Raw genomic sequence first — 19234 nt, 5'->3', positions numbered from 1 at the left:
GCACATTAAACCCTTCATTGAATAAAGCTGGAGGTCACGTTAGCAGAAGTTACAGCAGGAGGAAGAAGTAGAGAAGAAAATAGAAGGGGAGACATACAGTGGCAATTTCTTATTCTGAACAATCCACAGATAGTTTAATAGTCGGTGACAGCCGAACATAAGCATAGTAGCATAAGTTTTGTTTAGTTATAATAGTTTTGAACACAACAATCATTTCTTTAGATTTTTTTGTAATTCCACCATGATAATTAGCACCTTGTTCTTTGGAACCATATTTTTCTTTATGGAATAGTAGAGTATAGATGCTTGAATGTGGCGTAGTTTTTGTGCCATGCCATGGATTCACATGTATAATGTCAGATAAAGTAATCAGTGTTCTGGTTAGTGTCATGTGTCGAGCACCAGCTGATCACTTTGTCCACCATAGACCCCATATTAGTGAAAGCATTTGTCACATAAAAATGTTTGTGTGACGTTTCTTTAGCCAGTTTTTTGTCCTGTCATGTTAAGAGTGAATAAATCTATTGTTATTTAGATCACAACTTCTCCCTGTGTTCTGACTAATATTGCATTTGCCATTTTTCTTAAAGTCCTGATTACAAAAGAAAGTAGGAAGCTTGCAAGTCGTATACTCGGGACTCGAGAAGGGTACGACAGTGTTTGCAACCCAGCTGGGTATGTAAATGTCCATGCCACTATACAAGTGTGGGTCTGCACCATGAGAGGCTGCTCCCTACCACGGGGAGGGAGTTTAAAGCTACAGCTTGGTGGAGACACATTAAGTTACCCTGCAGAGAACTGATAGAGATCATTTCTTTCAGAAGGATGTCAGGTCAGCCAGGCTACAACACATGTAGCGCTGTGCCCAGGGATATACTTCCAGAATTAGATTCACTCCTAGGAAGAACTCTCATGCTACTCTGACATTATCTCATGATATTTGCTCTCATACGGGCCTTACAGCATCTTCCTGCATTTACGCAGCAAAGATGCAAACACTAAAAGGTCAAAAATTGAAGATGGACTCCACATATTGTCACATTACACAAGGAACAATATGTTGACCATAACCATGTCCTCGTGGAGCCATTCAGATGCAAATGAAATCAGAGCTGGTGTCTCCAGCTATGGGAAACTTGCTTCACCCCAGCTATTGACATACAAGATGAAGGAAGCCTATGTGTATGTTTGTATGTATGCATGTATGTATGTATGTATGTATTAAACCAGAGACCTAGAAATGATGGAGAGGTTTAGTCCTGCTGGATCCCTCAGTGGTTCACAACTCCACAACAGGCCACAGCAGTCCACCCAGCCCACCGCTGCCCCACACTGCACCCAGGGTTATTGTGCAGTTTGGCCCCCAGTGGACCCCTCCTGGAACATCTCATACCAGACGAGTGTAACCCCAAGTGTTTGCGTCATAGAATAATTATGGTGTACGCATACGTGGAAACGGTGTTTGCGCAGAAATCGCTGATACAGTGTAACTGAGGCGGTATAAGGGGAACCAGCCCGCATTCACCGAGGTGGAACACCACCTTAAAAACCATCCACAGGCTGGCCGGCACACCAGACCTCGACACTAATCCGCCAAGAGGATTCGTGCCAGGGACCAGCACACCTTCCCGCTTGGGAGGTAGCATATTAGAAAGCGCGGCTAGCCAGACGGACGAGGAAGCCTAGCTTCTCGGTAGGCTGTTGCCACGAAGGAAGTGTGACTCCCCCAAGTCCACACCGCCAAGAGGACTAAATTCGAGCACAGCTGATAACGAGTGGCAAGAATGTGTCACTTTCCTCAGACTGAACATTGTACCTCCACGTAGATTCATGTGCCAGTGCTCCATAATTGTAATTGTGAGTGGAAGTGAGAATGCAACAACTACGGTGTGCCAGATATCTCTGTTACTCGTACCAGGTGGAGACAGAATGATCTTCTCTACTGTAAATCATGTTTGTCTACATTTCTAGGGAACTGATGATGTCGGTCTTATTGTATTTATCATGCTTTTTCACGTCTTTACAATTAAATGTCCCCTCTCAAAAGGTTGTTAAAATATTTAACGATTACATTGATGTTCTTAGCGTACATTCATTGCATTTATTATTACTCATAACAGCGATAATATATTATTTGTGGCAATGTCATGTGCTCTTATAGTTGGATATATGTATCATTAGATTAGTGTTGAACTCCGAAAGTAACACAGAAACATACATAGTGCTCATATAAAGTATAGTTCACATTCTGCTAAGAATACAAAATTTTTATTTAATATTGTGGTTTTTCTCATGGTGTTTATTCATGTAATTTGATGTATCGATGATGTAAATGTAACTCTATATAAGTATCTTTTTGCAAAAACTCAGTAATGAAATAGTATATAGTAAGTGAGTATGGCTGGGCTTTTTGTCGCCAACATTTAATCTTTTGAGCCAGATGAAGGAATTGTGGTACCAGGGACGAAAAGTAATTTTGAGGAAGTGGAATGTAGACATACTGTAATTATAAATTTTCCGTTCCATTAAGGTGGGAACGTGTTTTGCAAACAGCTGGGCAGAATTTTATTTTACTTTGGTTTGTTATTTAGAATAAGTGTATTGAGTGATGTCGGTGAGATTGAAATGCCTTCTCAACATCAAATAAAATGCCTTTAGCAATGTTCTCAGTAGTAAGTGTGAATGGAAAGGGTGGTTCCCACTTGTGTGAAAGAATAATATTCATATACTGTTTTTTTGTGTTTGCGAGGACAGAATGTGTACGCCTTTTTCCTATCCATGACCATTCCAATAGAGGAAGATAATATCAGACATATTTCGAGGAGGGAAGGACATTCAAAAATTTTGCTGTGGAGATGCTACACTATGTTTTTAAGAATGTCACCTCCTGTTCAAAATTTGAATTGCGAGGAGAGGGTCATGAGACATGGCTAAGCATTTCAGTTAGCCACAACTCACCCACGTAAACGGTGATGGGACAGATTAGTATCTTAATAAAAACTAAATGGGCCAAGTGCACTTCGAACCTTAAAGAGGGAAATAATAGCGATCGCAGTGGCAGTACTAACTCTCTGTGCTTTCACATTCTGATGGGATTCTTCCATGCCGTATAATGATGTGCAGAAGCGGGAGTGAGCGAGCGCTATGGAGAGTGAAGGCTGCAATAGGGGTTGTTCCCTTGGAATGTAGGAACCAGTGTCCTTTACAAGCTGGACAGTCAACCCTTGAACAAGGGAAGGAAGGGGACTGAGGCTTTGTCAGACAGCCAGTAATTCACCAGCTTGGTAACAGACTGCAGCCCACCATAGTTGAGGACAATACACAGGGTCACAGTTGCGGTGCTAAGAAAGGTAACCCCCACTGTTCTCCCCAGACAAACCTGCAGGCCCTACAACGAGAGTAAAAACTTGTCTGGTAGTGTGAGGGATTTCAAGAAAACTCTTTCTTCTTCTCTGGGTGCGCAAAAGCACAGGTTCCAACCCCAGATAAAATCCTTAGAAAGTGAACCAAAAACACCAACCACTGTGACTTCATTGCAAGACTGAGGCTACGCCAAGCTGACGCCTAGAGAGCAGGAGGTCTATTTTTCCTTTCTTGTTTCCGGCGATGGCGGAAACATTCTGGCAGACAGCCTATCACTTGAATCGTGAGTTTCACTTTTTAGACTGAGAGGGACGGTAAAGAAGTTAATATGGAAGAAGAAATTTACAGAGCTGCTGGAGGGAAGATGAAAACATTATGTAATTATACCAGTGGCCCATGTTGGTGGAAAAGTGGTGACTTGTTGGAAATTTTAGGCATGTGCAAAACAGTCTCCCGGCCTAGAGGAGTACACTGGTAGTTACTTTAATTAGTTACATGTTCCATAGAATATTTGAACAATTTTTACCAAAATGATGCATAATGATGAGTTTAGTGGATATGTACACATGATTGGTGTCAATATTAATGAATGTATTATTATTTTTGTTATACTCATATAACTACACTTAAAAACAAGCATTTCTTTCTCTGTAACATCTTTTAAGTAGAATTTCGTCAAATGTAATAGAAGAAGTTGTCCAGGAGATATGATTTTAAATTGGATGTATTGCTTGCTGTGTTACCTGTCAGACATCCTGTGTTATTAGGCAAATGGCCAAATATTTTTGTTGCTGCAAATTTATCTCCTTTCGGAGCCACTGACAGCTTTAATAATGGGTAATAAACGTCCTCTAGAGTTGTAGGTTTGGATATCACTGTTCTTCAAATTGTGATGGATTATTTATGACGACTTTCTATAGTGAATATGTCTACTGTGATGGTGCAACCAAAATATCTGGCTCCTTGAAAAGGAACCTACACGATGTCCATGGGTGAACACTACATATTATTATTACTGCTCGGTTTTGTGCAAATGGTGAGTTACCTCTGTTACTGAGTGGAAATATGCAAAATATTTTAGAAGATCAATTCGTTTGTTTCGAAGATTAGCAGTTATACGAAGAGGAAAAGTAACTGAACTTAATTGTTTGAGAAGCTCGGTAATATGCTTCTTCTGAGACAAGTTTTCATCTATAGGTACACCCAAGAAGTTGGAGCATTCTACCCTCAACTGTTACATCAACTATTGGTGTGATTCCATAAGTTGTATAGAATTGTATATAGTGCTTTTTTTTTTAAATTTAGGGAGAGTCCATTATCTGAGAACCACTTTATAATTCTTTGTAAAATATCATTTACCATCTCTTCTTCGCTTTTTATGATGAGACTTATTATTACATTAATATCATCTGCAAAAAGTACCAATTCTGATTGTTGCATGTAAAATGGAAGGCCATTCACGTATATTAGGAATAGGGGTGGACCTAAATTGAGCCCTGTGGGACTCCATTTGTGATTTTTCCCCCTAGTCACAAGTTACTAAAATTTTCTACTCTTCCAATATTGTTTGAACTGTTCACCCCAACCTTTTACATTCTGCTTGTTAAGTATGATTCAAACCAGCTGTGTGTAAAGCCGTTAATTCCTTAAAACTTGAGTTTGTCTAAGAGAGTAACATGATCTGTACAGTCAAAACATCAGAAGAAATACCGACTGGTGATATTTTAATATTCAAGGTTTTTAGTATTTGATGAGTGAATGCATAAATAGCAGTCGAGCAACACTTCCGGAATGTATAGTTTGATACGCAAAGAAATCTGTTTCTGCTTAAGCATGGGACTACACTTGAACACATTACTGTTACAAATATTTTGGATTACGAATATTTTGAGAAAGATATTAGTAAGGGAACTGGATGACAATTGTTTAAAAATATCTTGTTACCTGTCTTATGAAGAGGTTTAACAATTGCATATTTTAACATGTCTCCAAACAGTTCAAAATGGTTCAAATGGCTCTGAGCACTATGGAACTCAACTGCTGTGGTCATAAGTCCCCTAGAACTTAGAACTACTTAAACCTAACTAACCTAAGGACAGCACAAAACACCCAGCCATCACGAGGCAGAGAAAATCTCTGACCCCGCCGGGAATCGAACCCGGGAACCCGGGCGTGGGAAGCGAGAACGCTACCACACGACCACGAGATGGTGCAAATGGTGCAAATGGCTCTGAGCACTATGGGACTTAACATCTGAGGTCATCAGTCCCCTAGAACTTAGAACTACTTAAACCTAACTAACCTAAGGACATCACACACATCCATGCCCGAGGCAGGATTCGAACCTGCGACCGTAGCGGTCACGCGGTTCCAGACTGACGCGCTTAGAACCGCACGGCCACACCGGCCGGCTACCACGAGATGCGGGCGTCTCCAAACAGTCCCGGCGCCAGTGATGCATTGCATATATCACTAAGGACATTACTTATTAAGTTTGAACATCTTTCCAGAATTGTATCTGAAATTCCACGAACACCAGAAGAGCTATTTTTTAGAATTTCAGTGAAGGATGTTGCTGCATCTAACTGCTTCAAGTTTTGTGGAATAACATTTTCAATGCAATCATATGCTCCTTCAACTGAACCATTTAATCATATTTTTGCTGCTACATTTAGAGACTGATTCTTAACAGTATTTGCAATTTCTGAATTATCGGTCACAACACCATGATTTATTTTAGTTGTTACGGTAACTTGAACACTGACTGGCTGCCCTGTCTTCCATTTGACAATTCCCTTGTAGTCTTAATCTTATTATCTATTAATTCCGGAGGTACGCATAAGACATCATCTGAAATTGTGCTAAACGCATTCTCTGAAAATTATTTCGAGCAGTTAATTCATGAGCTCACGCGAATAGTAAACGGTTGTGAAAACACACTTGACCTCTTAGCAACAAATAATCCTGAGTTAATAACGAGCATCAAATCGGATACAGGTATTAGTGAACACACGGTTGTCGTAGTGAGGTTGAATATTGTAACCTCCAAATCCTCCAAAAATAAACGAAAAATATACCCATTCAAAAAAGAAGATAAAATTTCACTTGACACCTTTCTGAGAGACTATCTCCAGTCCTTCCAAATTAACAATTTAAGTGTAGACCAGATGTGGATTGCATTCGAAGAAATAGTACCAGCGGAATTTAAGAGATTTATGCCAAATAAATTAACAAACGACGGAACCGATCCTACTTGGTACACAAGACGGGTCAGAACGCTGCTGCAGAAACAACGAAACCAACATGCCAACGCAAAATCCCCAAGATCCACAATCTTTTATAGAAGCTCGAAATTTAGCACGTACTTCAATGCGAGATGCTTATAATAGTTGCTACATCGAAACTTTGTCTCGGAACCTGGCAGAAAATCCAAAGAGATTCTGGTCGTATGTGAAGTATGCTAGTAGCAAGACACAATCAATGACTTCTCTGTGCGATAGCAATGGAGATACTATCGAATACAGTGCTGCCAAAGCCTTCCGAAATGCCTTCACAAAAGAAGACGAAGTAAATATTTAAGAATTTGAATCAAGAACAGCTGCCAACATGAGTAACATAGAAGTAAATATCCTCGTAGTAGTGAAGCAACATAAATCACTTAATAAAAGCAAGTCTTATGGTCCAGAGTGAATACCAATTAGGTTCCTTCCAGAGTATGCTGAAGCAATAGCTCCATATTTAATAATCATATACAACCGTTCGCTTGACGAAAGATCCGTAACCAAAGACTGGAAAGTTGCACAGGTCACACCAATATTCAAGTAAGGCTGTAGGAGTAATCCACTAAATTACAGGTCCATATCATTAACGTCGATATGCAGCAGTATTATGGAACATATATCGTGTTCGAACATTATGAATTACCTCGAAGAAAACGGTCTAATGGCACACAGTCAATATGGATTTAGAAAACATTGTTCTTGTGAAACACAACTTGCTCTTTACTCGCATGAAGTGTTGAGTGCTATTGACAAGAGATTTCAGATTGATTTCGTATTTCTGGATTTCCGGGAGGCTTTTGACACTGTACTACACAAGTGGCTTGTAGTGAAATTGCGTGCTTATGGAATATCGTCTCAGTTACGTGACTGGATTCGTGATTTCGTATCAGAGAGGTCACAGTTCGTAGTAACTGTCGGAAAGTCATCGAGTAAAACAGAAATGATTTCTGGCGTTCCCTAAGGTAGTGTTATAGGCCCATTGCTGTTCTTTATCCATATAAACGATTTGGGAGACAATATGAGCAGCCGTGTTAGGTTGATTACAGATGACGCTGTCGTTTATCGACTAGTAAAGTCATCAGAATATCAAAGCAAATTGCAAAACGATTAAGAAATGATATCCGTATGGTGTGAAACTTGGCAATCGACCATAAATAACGAAAAGTGGGAGGTCATCCACATTAGTTCTAAAAGGACTCCGTTAAACTTCGATTACACCTTAAATCAGTCAAATCTAAAGGCTGTAAATTCAACTAAATAGCTAGGAATTACAATTACGAATAACTTAAATTGGAAGAAACACACAGAAAATGTCGTGGGGAAGGCAAACCAAAGACTACGTTTTATTCGCAGGCCACTTAGAAGATGTAATGTACCTACTAAAGAGACTGCCTACACTACGCTTGTCCGTCCTCATGTAGAATACGCTGTGGGATCCTTACCAGGTAGAATTGACGGAGTACATCGAAAAATTTCAAAGAAGGCCAGCACGTTTTGTATTATCGCGAAATAGGGGAGAGAGTGTCACTGAAATGATACAGGATTTAGGATGGACATCATTGAAACAAAGGCGTTTTTCGTTGCGGCGGAATCTTCTCACGAAATTCCAATCACCAAATTCCTCCTCCGAATGAGAAAATATTTTGTTGACACCGACCTACATAGGGAGAAACGATCACCATCATAAAATAAGGGAAATCAGAGCTCGTACGGAAAGATATAGCTGTTCCTTCTTTCCACGCGCTATACGAGATTGGAAAAATAGAGAATTGTGAAGGTGTTTCGATGAACCATCTGCGAGGCACTTAAATGTGATTTGCAGAGTATCCATGTAGATGTGGATGCATTACTTATTTCATTCAGGATATGCATACTTCTGTGCATTTTGATGAATTTGCTTATTTTTTATTGTATGCAGATAAAGTTGTATCTTGACTTATTATGGCAATTTATGTAAATTTCTGTCCGCCTCTTACATGTGATTTTAATTTCCATAGTTATACACAACTTTCTTGTTTTTTAATAGATGTTACGGATATTTTTTTTTAGAAATGTACTTTCAAATGTTGATACAGATTTTCTATGGAATAAATTGAATTTGACATCATCATCTCTTTCTGTATATACCTTATCCCATACTGCACCTTTCAACTTACTCTCAAACCATGTATCCTCTTCTCAGTAATGAGCCTCACTGCTTTGTATGAAGCTGCCCCAGCGCTGTAATATGCCATATTATTTATTTCCATTAATTGCGCACCATGATCAGATATTCAATTAGCTACTGGGTACACATTCATTGTTTCAGCCTGAGTACTGCCTATAAAATGTTATCAGTTAATCATACTGTCTTGCTGCAAACAGGCTGAAAAATTGACTACTGCAATTAGATTAAAAAACCCAAACAATAGTTCTTTTTCGTTTTTCCTGTTCGTATGTTTTAAGAAATCTACACTGAAATATCCACGAACTACCAATTGTGTCTTCTTGTCTGACGGGTAGCTCAAAAATGAGTCTAGATTTGTCATAAATAGCTGCAAGTTGGATCTGCAGAATGTTACATTATGACACAAGTATTGTGCCGAAACAACTCACAAGCACATGTTTCTAGGTTCTGGTCAACACAAAAATGATTTTTTCAATATTTTTGACTTTGTGTCGAACTATTACGAGTGAATATGTTGCAGCTTCTCCTTTTTCCATGTTAAATCTACACGAAAATTATACTAGTGTATGGAAATGAGCGTTTGGCGTCATTGACCGAGAGGCCCCTTACGGGGCAGGACCGGCCGCCTGGGTGCAGTTCTTATTACATTCGATGCCACATTGGGCGACCTGCGAGCCAGATGGGGATGAAATGATGATGAAGACAACACAACATCCAGTCCCTCAGCGGAGAAAATCCCCGACCCAGCCGGGAATCCAACCCGGGCCCTTATGACGGCAGTCCGTCACGCTGACCCTTTTTTTATCCGGACACGCTGAGCTACCGTGCCGGCGGCTATCGGGGCGGACAGACTAGTCTATATTCCCTTATATTTTAACTTCTTCGTCCCTCTTTCACATGGTGTTCAGAGACGCACAGGATATTCATCACATCAAAATTGTTAAATCCTCTAGGCATACATGATGCTTATGTATCTTGTTTCTGAACCCTCTAATATTCCGATTAAACAAATTAATTTTATTCTTCTGGAACTGTTGTGTGCATTATGGTCCAATCCTGTTCTAATTTCTTTCAATACTCTATGTCCGTAATCTGTCCCTAACTTAAAAATTGTGCCTCTTTTACTCTGGTAATCACAGGGATTTTTCTCGTGTGGTTGTGGCTCTCCTTACACTTTCTACAAGATGTTGAGCTAATTTTTCCTTCCCCCTCCTATTTATGTGTAAGCCATGATTAGTGCATCCCCATCTCCCAATTTCAGCAACAAGCAGGGCACAGATATGAGACTCTGTTTGAGTCAAAAGCTCTTTGCAAACATGGCTAACAACCGTGTTAAGTCAGGGCTGGTCATGTCGCTGCAAAACCTCCACAAACCCCACACGAGTGTGTGCTGTTGCTGCTCGTATTTCCACCAGGTCACCTTTAATGCTATGCTCTAAGTTGCTTGCCAGGTTGTTTCCTGCTCCTCCTGCTGTAGGTACCTGACCTTCGTAATCAAAATCTGCGCACAAAGTCTCTATGTTCTGTGTCATCTGGCTACACTTCGTACTACGTTTCACGATGCTTGTGACCTGATATTCTACGAGCACCTTACCCTGTAGCATTTGACCTACATCCAAACTGTGACTGCTGCCTACAATCAGGACTCTTTTCTTTCTACGTGACTTTTCTACCGACCTAGCATTAAAGTTGTTCGTACGAGACTGCTGCACTCTACTTTGCTCAAGAACTGGTTGAGGCTCTTCCTCTATTATAGGAAACAAGTCAACCTGATCGTTAACCGTAACCGGAAGTGTGATTTTTTGAGGTTTTCTTCTTTTTCTTATTGTTTGTTGCCTTTTACCAGCTTCCGTTGTCTCTTTCCCGCTTCAACTTATCTAATTCAAAACATGCCATTCCTCATTCTGCCTGAAGACTACAAATCTTTCTTTCCTGTTCCGCGATTTTCTTGTCTCGACTACATAATTTACAGCTCCATAGAAAAGCCTCATACGACACTTTTTTGGTTTCTGCACTATATTCACCCCCCCCCCCCCCGGCGAAACACCAGCCCACAGCACTGACATATTTCTTCCATACCAATTAACCTACGACAACGTCCACATTTGTCACACATGAAGCTACTCTTACGATAGACTAAAAAGTATATTTAAACTGTAATAAACTAATAGTTAGTCCAAAACTTAGCTTTCGATTAGTTGTGTAGCAAACTTCCACGCGTCAGGTAGATGTAGAACAACACGTCAGATGTTCGTTCTACGAAGGTAGTTCAAGACACAAAGTGACTGAATTCTAAGAAGCACATATATTTTCTAACAAAAAATTTTAAACCGATGCTGTCAGGAAATTATTTGAAGCACTGTAATGAATCCCAAACGACATGTAACGATTAGACGGCGGGCAGACGTCAATACTAGCTTGTGAGCACGCCACCGATCTTCACTGAACGTAGGTTTTAAATCACAGAAGACACGAGGCAAATGAAACTCTACATAGTAAAATATGTGTAACAACAGTATTAAACAGACCCTATCCGGAAATAATGGAGAGCACTGCAGTGTATCAAAAATTGCAAAACAAAGTGCTAGGGCAGACATTGGGGACACACATTCGGGCTTGGACGTTGGAGTACAACTATTCGCACAAGGATATTCATTGTGGAGATTTGGCAATGAAATCTGGAGCTGGATGGACTCAGACGAGTGCACACGCAACCAGCAGATACGGATGACCCCTCGAGTTACCCCACTACGGTTCGATGCCGACCACCGCTGCTTACGGTAAAAACACGTTGCAGCAACAGCATGACAGTGACGGAAAGGGGCGATAACTTGTTAACTTTTATAGAAGCAGCGTACCCTCTATCAGTTGCTCTGCCCCACTAGTATGCTTGTCTTCACTTTCTGTTATCCTCACGCCTTGCAAATCACTGAATACTTATCATCTAACCCTGGGATTTAATAACAATGAGAATGAATCGTCTTAACTAAATTGCTTCTCCCATTCGTCTCAGTACCTTGCCAACAATTAGTTGTTGTCACCAGCGTGAGGATTATCAGTCCGCTTGTTAAATCGAAACTGTAAGCAATCAATGATTAATCCAAAAATGGTTCAAATGGCTCTGAGCACTATGCGACTTAACTTCTGAGGTCATCAGTCGACTAGAACTTAGAACTTATTAAACCTAACTAACCTAAGGACATCACACACATCCATGCCCGAGGCAGGATTCTAACCTGCGACCGTAGCGGTCGCTCAGCTCCAGACTGTAGCGCCTAGAACCGCACGGCCACTCCTGCCGGCAATGATTAATCCGTTCAATATTTAATGCGTCAGTTGTGGAATGAATTATAAATGTTTTTTACTCAGTGATTTGCATCTCGTAGTTAAGCAATCACACGGCAGGAATAATGGAAAGTTAATGAAGACCCACTGAGGATACAGTGCTCAGGTCGTCGTAACTGGTCGCTTTTTATTACATTCCGTTGTGTAATTTAACTAATTAGCAATGGCTCCTGAGGAGTGGTTTGTTTCCATAGCTGTATCGGTCAGCTCAGTCAGGTGTAAAACCAGAGAACTAACGGGTTTTTGAATTATAATTAAAAAGTAGCAAGGTAATAGGCATATTCAGTTGAGCGACTGCTGTTTCAAATGTTACAGCATTTCTCTGCCGCACTCCAACAACCGTAAGACAGTTCATCCTGCTATTCTTTCTATGCTTCGAACGTTCTCTGTTAGACTAAGCTGGTATAAATGCGACAGGCATCAAGGGTATTCCAGTATATAATATGTTTGGTTTTTATTAAAAAAAATTGCATAGTTCCCGGTGTTGCCCGGGTATGTATTCATTCCAATCTTCTATTAGTATATCTACTCCTCACCCTGTTGTGGGTTGGCAGGAGAGCCAACACCGGGTATAAGAGGAAGCCGAAAGGCACGTGTTTTAGCTCACGCAGGCTGGCGTGAGGTCTGGAAAAGTACAAGGAAATTAGACTTTAGAAAAACGGACGTAGCTGCTGGAATACTTAACTTTAATCCATAATTGGTGAACATCGCTCTTGACGGTACATGTTTTACAGCATCAATAGTAACTGGTAATGGTGCCTTGCTAGGTCGTAGCAAATGACGTAGCTGAAGGCTATGCTAACTATCGTCTCGGCAAATGAGAGCGTATTTTGTCAGTGAACCATCGCTAGCAAGGTCGGTTGTACAACTGGGGCGAGTGCTAGGAAGTCTCTCTAGACCTGCCGTGTGGCGGCGCTCGGTCTGCAATCACTGATAGTGGCGAAACGCGGGTCCGACGTATACTAACGGACCGCGGCCGATTTAAAGTCTATACGTTTCCTCCTTCACCCCCTCTCTGTCCATCTCCTCAACCCTCTCTCCTTGTCCACCACCTCCACCTCCCCACCCTCTCTTCATCTCCTCCTGTCCCTCTCTTTGTCCATCTCCTCCTGTCTCTATTTCTGTCTATCTGCTCCTCCGCCCTCAGTCCATCTGTTCCTTCCCCCTTTGTCCATCTGCTGTCCCCTCCTCCCTTGTAATTATATCTCTTCCACCCACTTCTCTCTGTCAGTCGCCTCCTCCCTCTCTGTCTACTCATCTCTTCTTCTTTCCTTTCTCTGTCCATCTCCACCTCTCCCCTCACTAATATGTCCATCTCCTCCTCTTTCCTTTCTCTGTCCATTTCCTCCTCTCTCTCTCTGTTCATCTCCTCATCCCCCTTCTCTCTGCGAATCTCACCCTCCTCTTGTCTCTGTCCACTCCTACTCATTCCTTTCTCTGTTCATCTCCTCTGATCCCCTCTTTCTATCCATTCTTCCTCTCCCTTTCTCTGTCCATCTCCTCCTATCCCCTGTCTGCGCCCATCTCCCCCTTCCCCTTCTCCCTCTTTCTTCCAGATCGTAACTAATATGTGTACCAAATTTGGTTGAAATAGTACCAGGGGTTTAGGATGAGCTCTTTACTCGTGACCTTGCTTGCGTACACACATGTCGAATGTATTTCACATACATTTAAATAAATTTCACACTTATTTGTGCACATATTTCACTTGTATCTGTAGTCAATTTCACTCTGTTATTTCATTTTCAAGCAGTTCAGTGTTTTTGACATCGTATTACCTGAACTACATGCTGTACAATAATATAATTTGGAGGTACGTGCAGTCATATATGTGGCTACTGCTTGGGAAATGTGTTATTAATAAAGTTAGTAGTAAAAAACTAATAAATTTAAACGTAATTCATGATGCTACGGATTTTTACGCAATTCAGTGTTTACGACGTCATATCTCCTGAACGATATTTCTGTAGATACATTTAGTGGTATGTGTGAATACCATCTGCAAAATGTGTTGCGAATATAGTTAGTGTGGTGTCACCGCCAGACACCACACTTGCTAGGTGGTAGCTTAAATCGGCCGCGGTTCATTTAGTACATGTCGGACCCGCGTGTCGCCACTGTGTAATCGCAGACCTAGCGCCACCACCAAGGCAGGTCTCGTGATACGAGAGAGCACTCGCCCAGTTGTACGAGAACCTAGCTACCGACCAGTTGTACGAAGCCTTTCTCTCTCATTAGCCGAGAGACAGAATAGCCATCAGCTAAGTTAATGGCTACGAACTAGCAAGGCGCCATTAGCCATACAGTGATTGTACTTAAAGTCTCCTGTGTATCGTGAAGATCGATGTACCACAATGATATTAAAGATAAGTATTAATCCTGCTCCGTACTTTTCTTCCTAACATTAATTACGTATCCTGTTCCAGTACTTCACGCCCGTCTGCATTAGTCTAGCGTGCCTTTTTCAGCCATCTCAACTTCACGGTGTCGGCCCAGCTACCGACACAACAGTTAGTAATAAAGAAGTAAAGAATTAAAACGTCACGCTTGATGCGACTGATGTTGAGGCAGTTATTGCATGGACAAAAAAATATAGTAAATAAAAGACGTTTTTGGTTCCATCATTTTGTGGGAGTTGTCAGCGAAAACAATGTTTCTTAAAAGTTTGAAATTATGAGTAAAGTTTTGTTACAGGACAGTAAGTGCTCTCATTCTCAAACACTGGATGAATCATGTATGGGTGTTTGCACGCCAAGGGTTACACTACTTTTACACCCCCACAATCACCCCTTTGAAAGGGTGGTTCTTACCTCCACAGCGATTTTTTCCAGGCAGTAAGTGAAATGTGTACCGAGTTTGGCTTAAATCGAGTCATCCTGTGATTTAGGAGTAGATATGAAACATACATTTATAAGAAGTGTAGATTTCGTTAGTCACTATGCTCCCAATGAGACGAAGCTTGCCACGCGAGATGTCTACAACTGATTCTAACATGGTCACACTATTATTGCATAACACAGCAGAGTCAAATTCTGGCTCATTAATCATGAAGTCATAAACTTCCACTTCCTTCGATTTATAAATCGGTCAGGTTCACTTTTCTGTAAAAGCTGGTCTCAGTTATCAGCCTTTGCACCAGTATGATATCTTGTCAAACTGTATATGGATAGTAGTTCAGTTTTTTTTCGTTTTAAATAACTGCGACATATAAACAAAATCTTTATTTTCATGAACTGCTATCATCCAGCCTCTTAACATATACCATGGGGAGTAATGTTCCAGTGATATTTTGCTGGGGCAAACTCGTAGTTTCGTTTGGATCTGGACTCTCATTCGGCAGGACGAGTTTCAAATCTCATCCGGCCATCCAGATCTCGATTTCCTGTGGTTTACCTAAAGCACTTGGGCCAAATGCCATGTCTTTGAAACTGACGTGTGCGAGTTTCTTTCCTAACCTTCGCCGATTCAAACGTATGCTCTGTTTCCAATTGTCTCGTCGTCGACAGGGCGTTAACCTTTAATCTTGCTTCATTTCTTTGTTTACGGTCTGACTTGTGTTGAAGCTAACGGTCAAAGATGGTGTTTATTAGAATTCTAAATCCAACAGAACATCTTAACTGGATTAACAGTTTAATAATCTTCGTTTAGAGTAGTGTTTATAGGTGTAAAATTACCATTCGCTACCGTAGACAATCGTAAGTAAGGGTAGACTACGGTAATTTTCCTAGTAGCATTGGTCACTTAAGATTGTAACCGCGTTATCTGCACATTAGGTGTGTTGGATAGCTATCAGCCGTTGTCTCATTTCGATTCCTTTGTTTGCGTATGCGGTCACAGTCTTATTAGATTCTCCTAGAAACCGAAAGTGGTGAACCATCTACAAACTGAGTGGGAATATATAGTGGGCCAAGTAACCCACTGATCATTTTTGTTCTACATAGTTAGCTTCCGGTCTGTTATTCGAAAATAAACAGTATTTATAGCAAAACTGAAAAGTCATTGTTGTTTAATTCAGGTTTTATTCGAAAATTATTGGTGCATGACGTGAAATAGAGGGAAGGTGCAGTAAAAATTTAAAAAAATGAGGATTTATTATATGGTGCCAGAAAACGCAATTTCGTCAACAAAAAAAAAAAAAGAAAAACAAAAAAGGAAAGAAAACGCAAGACAAAAACATATTAAATATCACTTCAGTAACTTTCCGAGCTCATATGAAACATGTTTCTGTTATTGCTAAATAAATTTCGCACTTATCAATAATACCAGTAAAATGTTGCCTTTGATCACGATGAAGAACGAGTCTGTAATGAGTACAAAAAAATGGTTCAAATGGTTCTGAGCACTATGGGACTTAACATCTGAGGTCATCAGTCCCCTAGAAATTAGAACTGCTTAAACCTAACTAATCTAAGGACATCACACACATCCATGCCCGAGGCAGGATTCGAACCTGCGACCGTAGCGGTCGCACGGTTCCAGGCTGAAGCGCCTAGAACCTCTCGGTCACAAAGACCGGCAATGAGTGCAAAATGACCACATTAATTGTATAGAATTTTTTGTGTTTGTGCATGCAAACTGTACTCGTATCAAAATTAATTGCTTTGTTTGCATAAAAGCGCAGAATTTACGCGAGAAGCTAATTTTTATTACTTATAAAATGCACTTTACATTGCGTATGAATGTAAAACACACAATGGACTAACTCTGAAAGATGTGCAATTTTATGTGCAGAACAATCAAATAAAAAAAGAGAAGTCGTCGGCTCCCAGTTCCTCTCTCACACATTCATTTCTGTTTCTTTCCCTACCAATGCTACCAATAATATTGGTAATTCTACAATTTACTGCTTCATTTGTGTACTGTACAAAAACTACCGAATCGCAGTTCTGGCAAAGCGCAACTTTATGGTGTTGAATCAAAGGCTTTTCGAAAGTCTGAGACCACTTAAACCAGCTATTTGCCTGTGCCCCAGGCTTTCAGAATTTATGTACGAAGAGCACAAGTTGGTTTTCTCATGATCGGTGTTTTCAGGAAGCATGCTGCTTCTCGTGACGAAACCTGGCCAAATTGTACGTCCTTCTAGCAGTGCAGAACTTACATCAATACCGGAGAAGTGGTGTGTACACAACTGTCTGTTCACGCCGCCTGAGGCTTCCCACGGTTTACCTAGGTCACTACAGGGGAATGCCAAGGGGACGAGTGCTGGCAGATGTCCCAAACATTGTCTAATCTGAGCTGTGAGCGGCCTGACGATACTCGAGCAGCAGTGAAAATAAAGTGAAAGATAGCTCCGTTTCGTGACCTACGATGGGGGCAGTAGTGCCCCGAAACTGTACAGATTGTCAACCGGCATCCTTGCCGTCTGTAACGCTGCTGCTCCTAATGATTTTCCGGTACTCGTTCGCTGTCGGAGCGGCCGGAGAGAGGCGCAGAAAAACTCGCCCGCTATCTGCGTGTGCGTGCCCGGCAGGTAAACGGCGCCCCTGGCCGCTGCGGTGGGCTGGTGCAGCGACCCGCCGCTTCTCGTCGTCACCCGATCCCGCCACAGCCGCAGCCGCTTCCACTGACTCACTGCTTCGCGGTTTTCCGAAAATAACTTCACACTCGCGAAACGCGCCGGCAGGAAAAAAGCCGGCACCGTAAAATATTGCACTACAGCTGGACACCGCACCTCGTGACGCTCTTCCTCGTGTGGCCGCCCTCTCCGCCTCGACAGTAAAAACTGTTGCGCCATCTGCCTTCTTTGCCTTTCCTCCCGATACGCAGCACAGAACGTTTAGAGACAGACAGCTCGCCAGACTTAGCCGGCCGAAGTGGCCGTGCGGTTAAAGGCGCTGCAGTCTGGAACCGCAAGACCGCTACGGTCGCAGGTTCGAATCCTGCCTCGGGCATGGATGTTTGTGATGTCCTTAGGTTAGTTAGGTTTAACTAGTTCTAAGTTCTAGGGGACTACTGACCTCAGCAGTTGAGTCCCATAGTGCTCAGAGCTCGCCAGACTAGCTGCACTCGCCATCCTCCGCATTCGGTGCTCGCAGTTCACTGCAGCTCAAGTGCGGAGACGTGTGCGATTTGGTTCAAATGGCTCTGAGCACTATGGGACTTAACATCTTAGGTCATCAGTCTCATAGAACTTAGAACTACTTAAACCTAACTAGCCTAAGGACATCACACACATCCATGCCCGAGGCAGGATTCGAACCTGCGACCGTAGCGGTCTCGCGGTTCCAAACTGACGCGCCTAGAACCGCTCGGCCACACTGGCCGGCGTGTGCGATTTGCAATATATCTGTAATACTGAATGAAAAACTCCATCTGGATCACCATATTTTATTAATGATGACAGGTTTCCGTCTGACTAGCATATAACCTTCAAACATGAGTTGGGAAAAGAAAGAAAGAGGCGCAAAAATGTACTGATTATTTATGTGTAACACTGTAAATAAAACCTACAATTGTACTACGAATAACATTAAAACGTCAGGAACTTATCTGTATTACCGTGCTGCTAACTCGGTCCTAGTTAAGAGGCTGCCTATCTAACGGCCTCCAGAGGCAACAAAAATTTTATTTTCTATGATTCGTACACTTACTGACCGAATTTCAAAATTAAAATAGTGTCATAATCTACTCGTAAAGAGCTATAATATTATGTTAGAGGTTTAACAATAAGTCAAGTATTACAGTTAGAAGCTGTGTATATGTCGCGAGTCTGTGTAGCTCTCCGCGCGCAAATTGCCCAGGCTATAGTCATCCGGTATTTGAGAATGAGAGCTGTTGGCGGCTTGCAAAGAAATTTAAACACGATTTCAAAGCTTTACGAAACTTTTCCTAGCTGAACAACACCCACACTCCTCACACGCACACAACCACACACAAAGCCGGCCGGTGTGACCGAGCCGGCCGGTCGGAGTGGCCGTGCGGTTCTAGGCGCTACAGTCTGCAACCGCGTGACCGCTACGGTCGCAGGTTCGAATCCTGCCTCGGGCATGGATGTGAGTGATGTCCTTAGGTTAGTTAGGTTTAAGTAGTTCTAAGTTCTAGGGGACTGATGACCACAGCAGTTGAGTCCCATAGTGCT

Source organism: Schistocerca piceifrons, chromosome X (genome assembly GCF_021461385.2).
Source record: "Schistocerca piceifrons isolate TAMUIC-IGC-003096 chromosome X, iqSchPice1.1, whole genome shotgun sequence".
Classification (NCBI taxonomy): Eukaryota; Metazoa; Arthropoda; class Insecta; order Orthoptera; family Acrididae; genus Schistocerca; species Schistocerca piceifrons.
The sequence above is the reverse complement of the archived record's forward strand: the minus strand, read 5'-3'. Positions refer to the sequence as shown.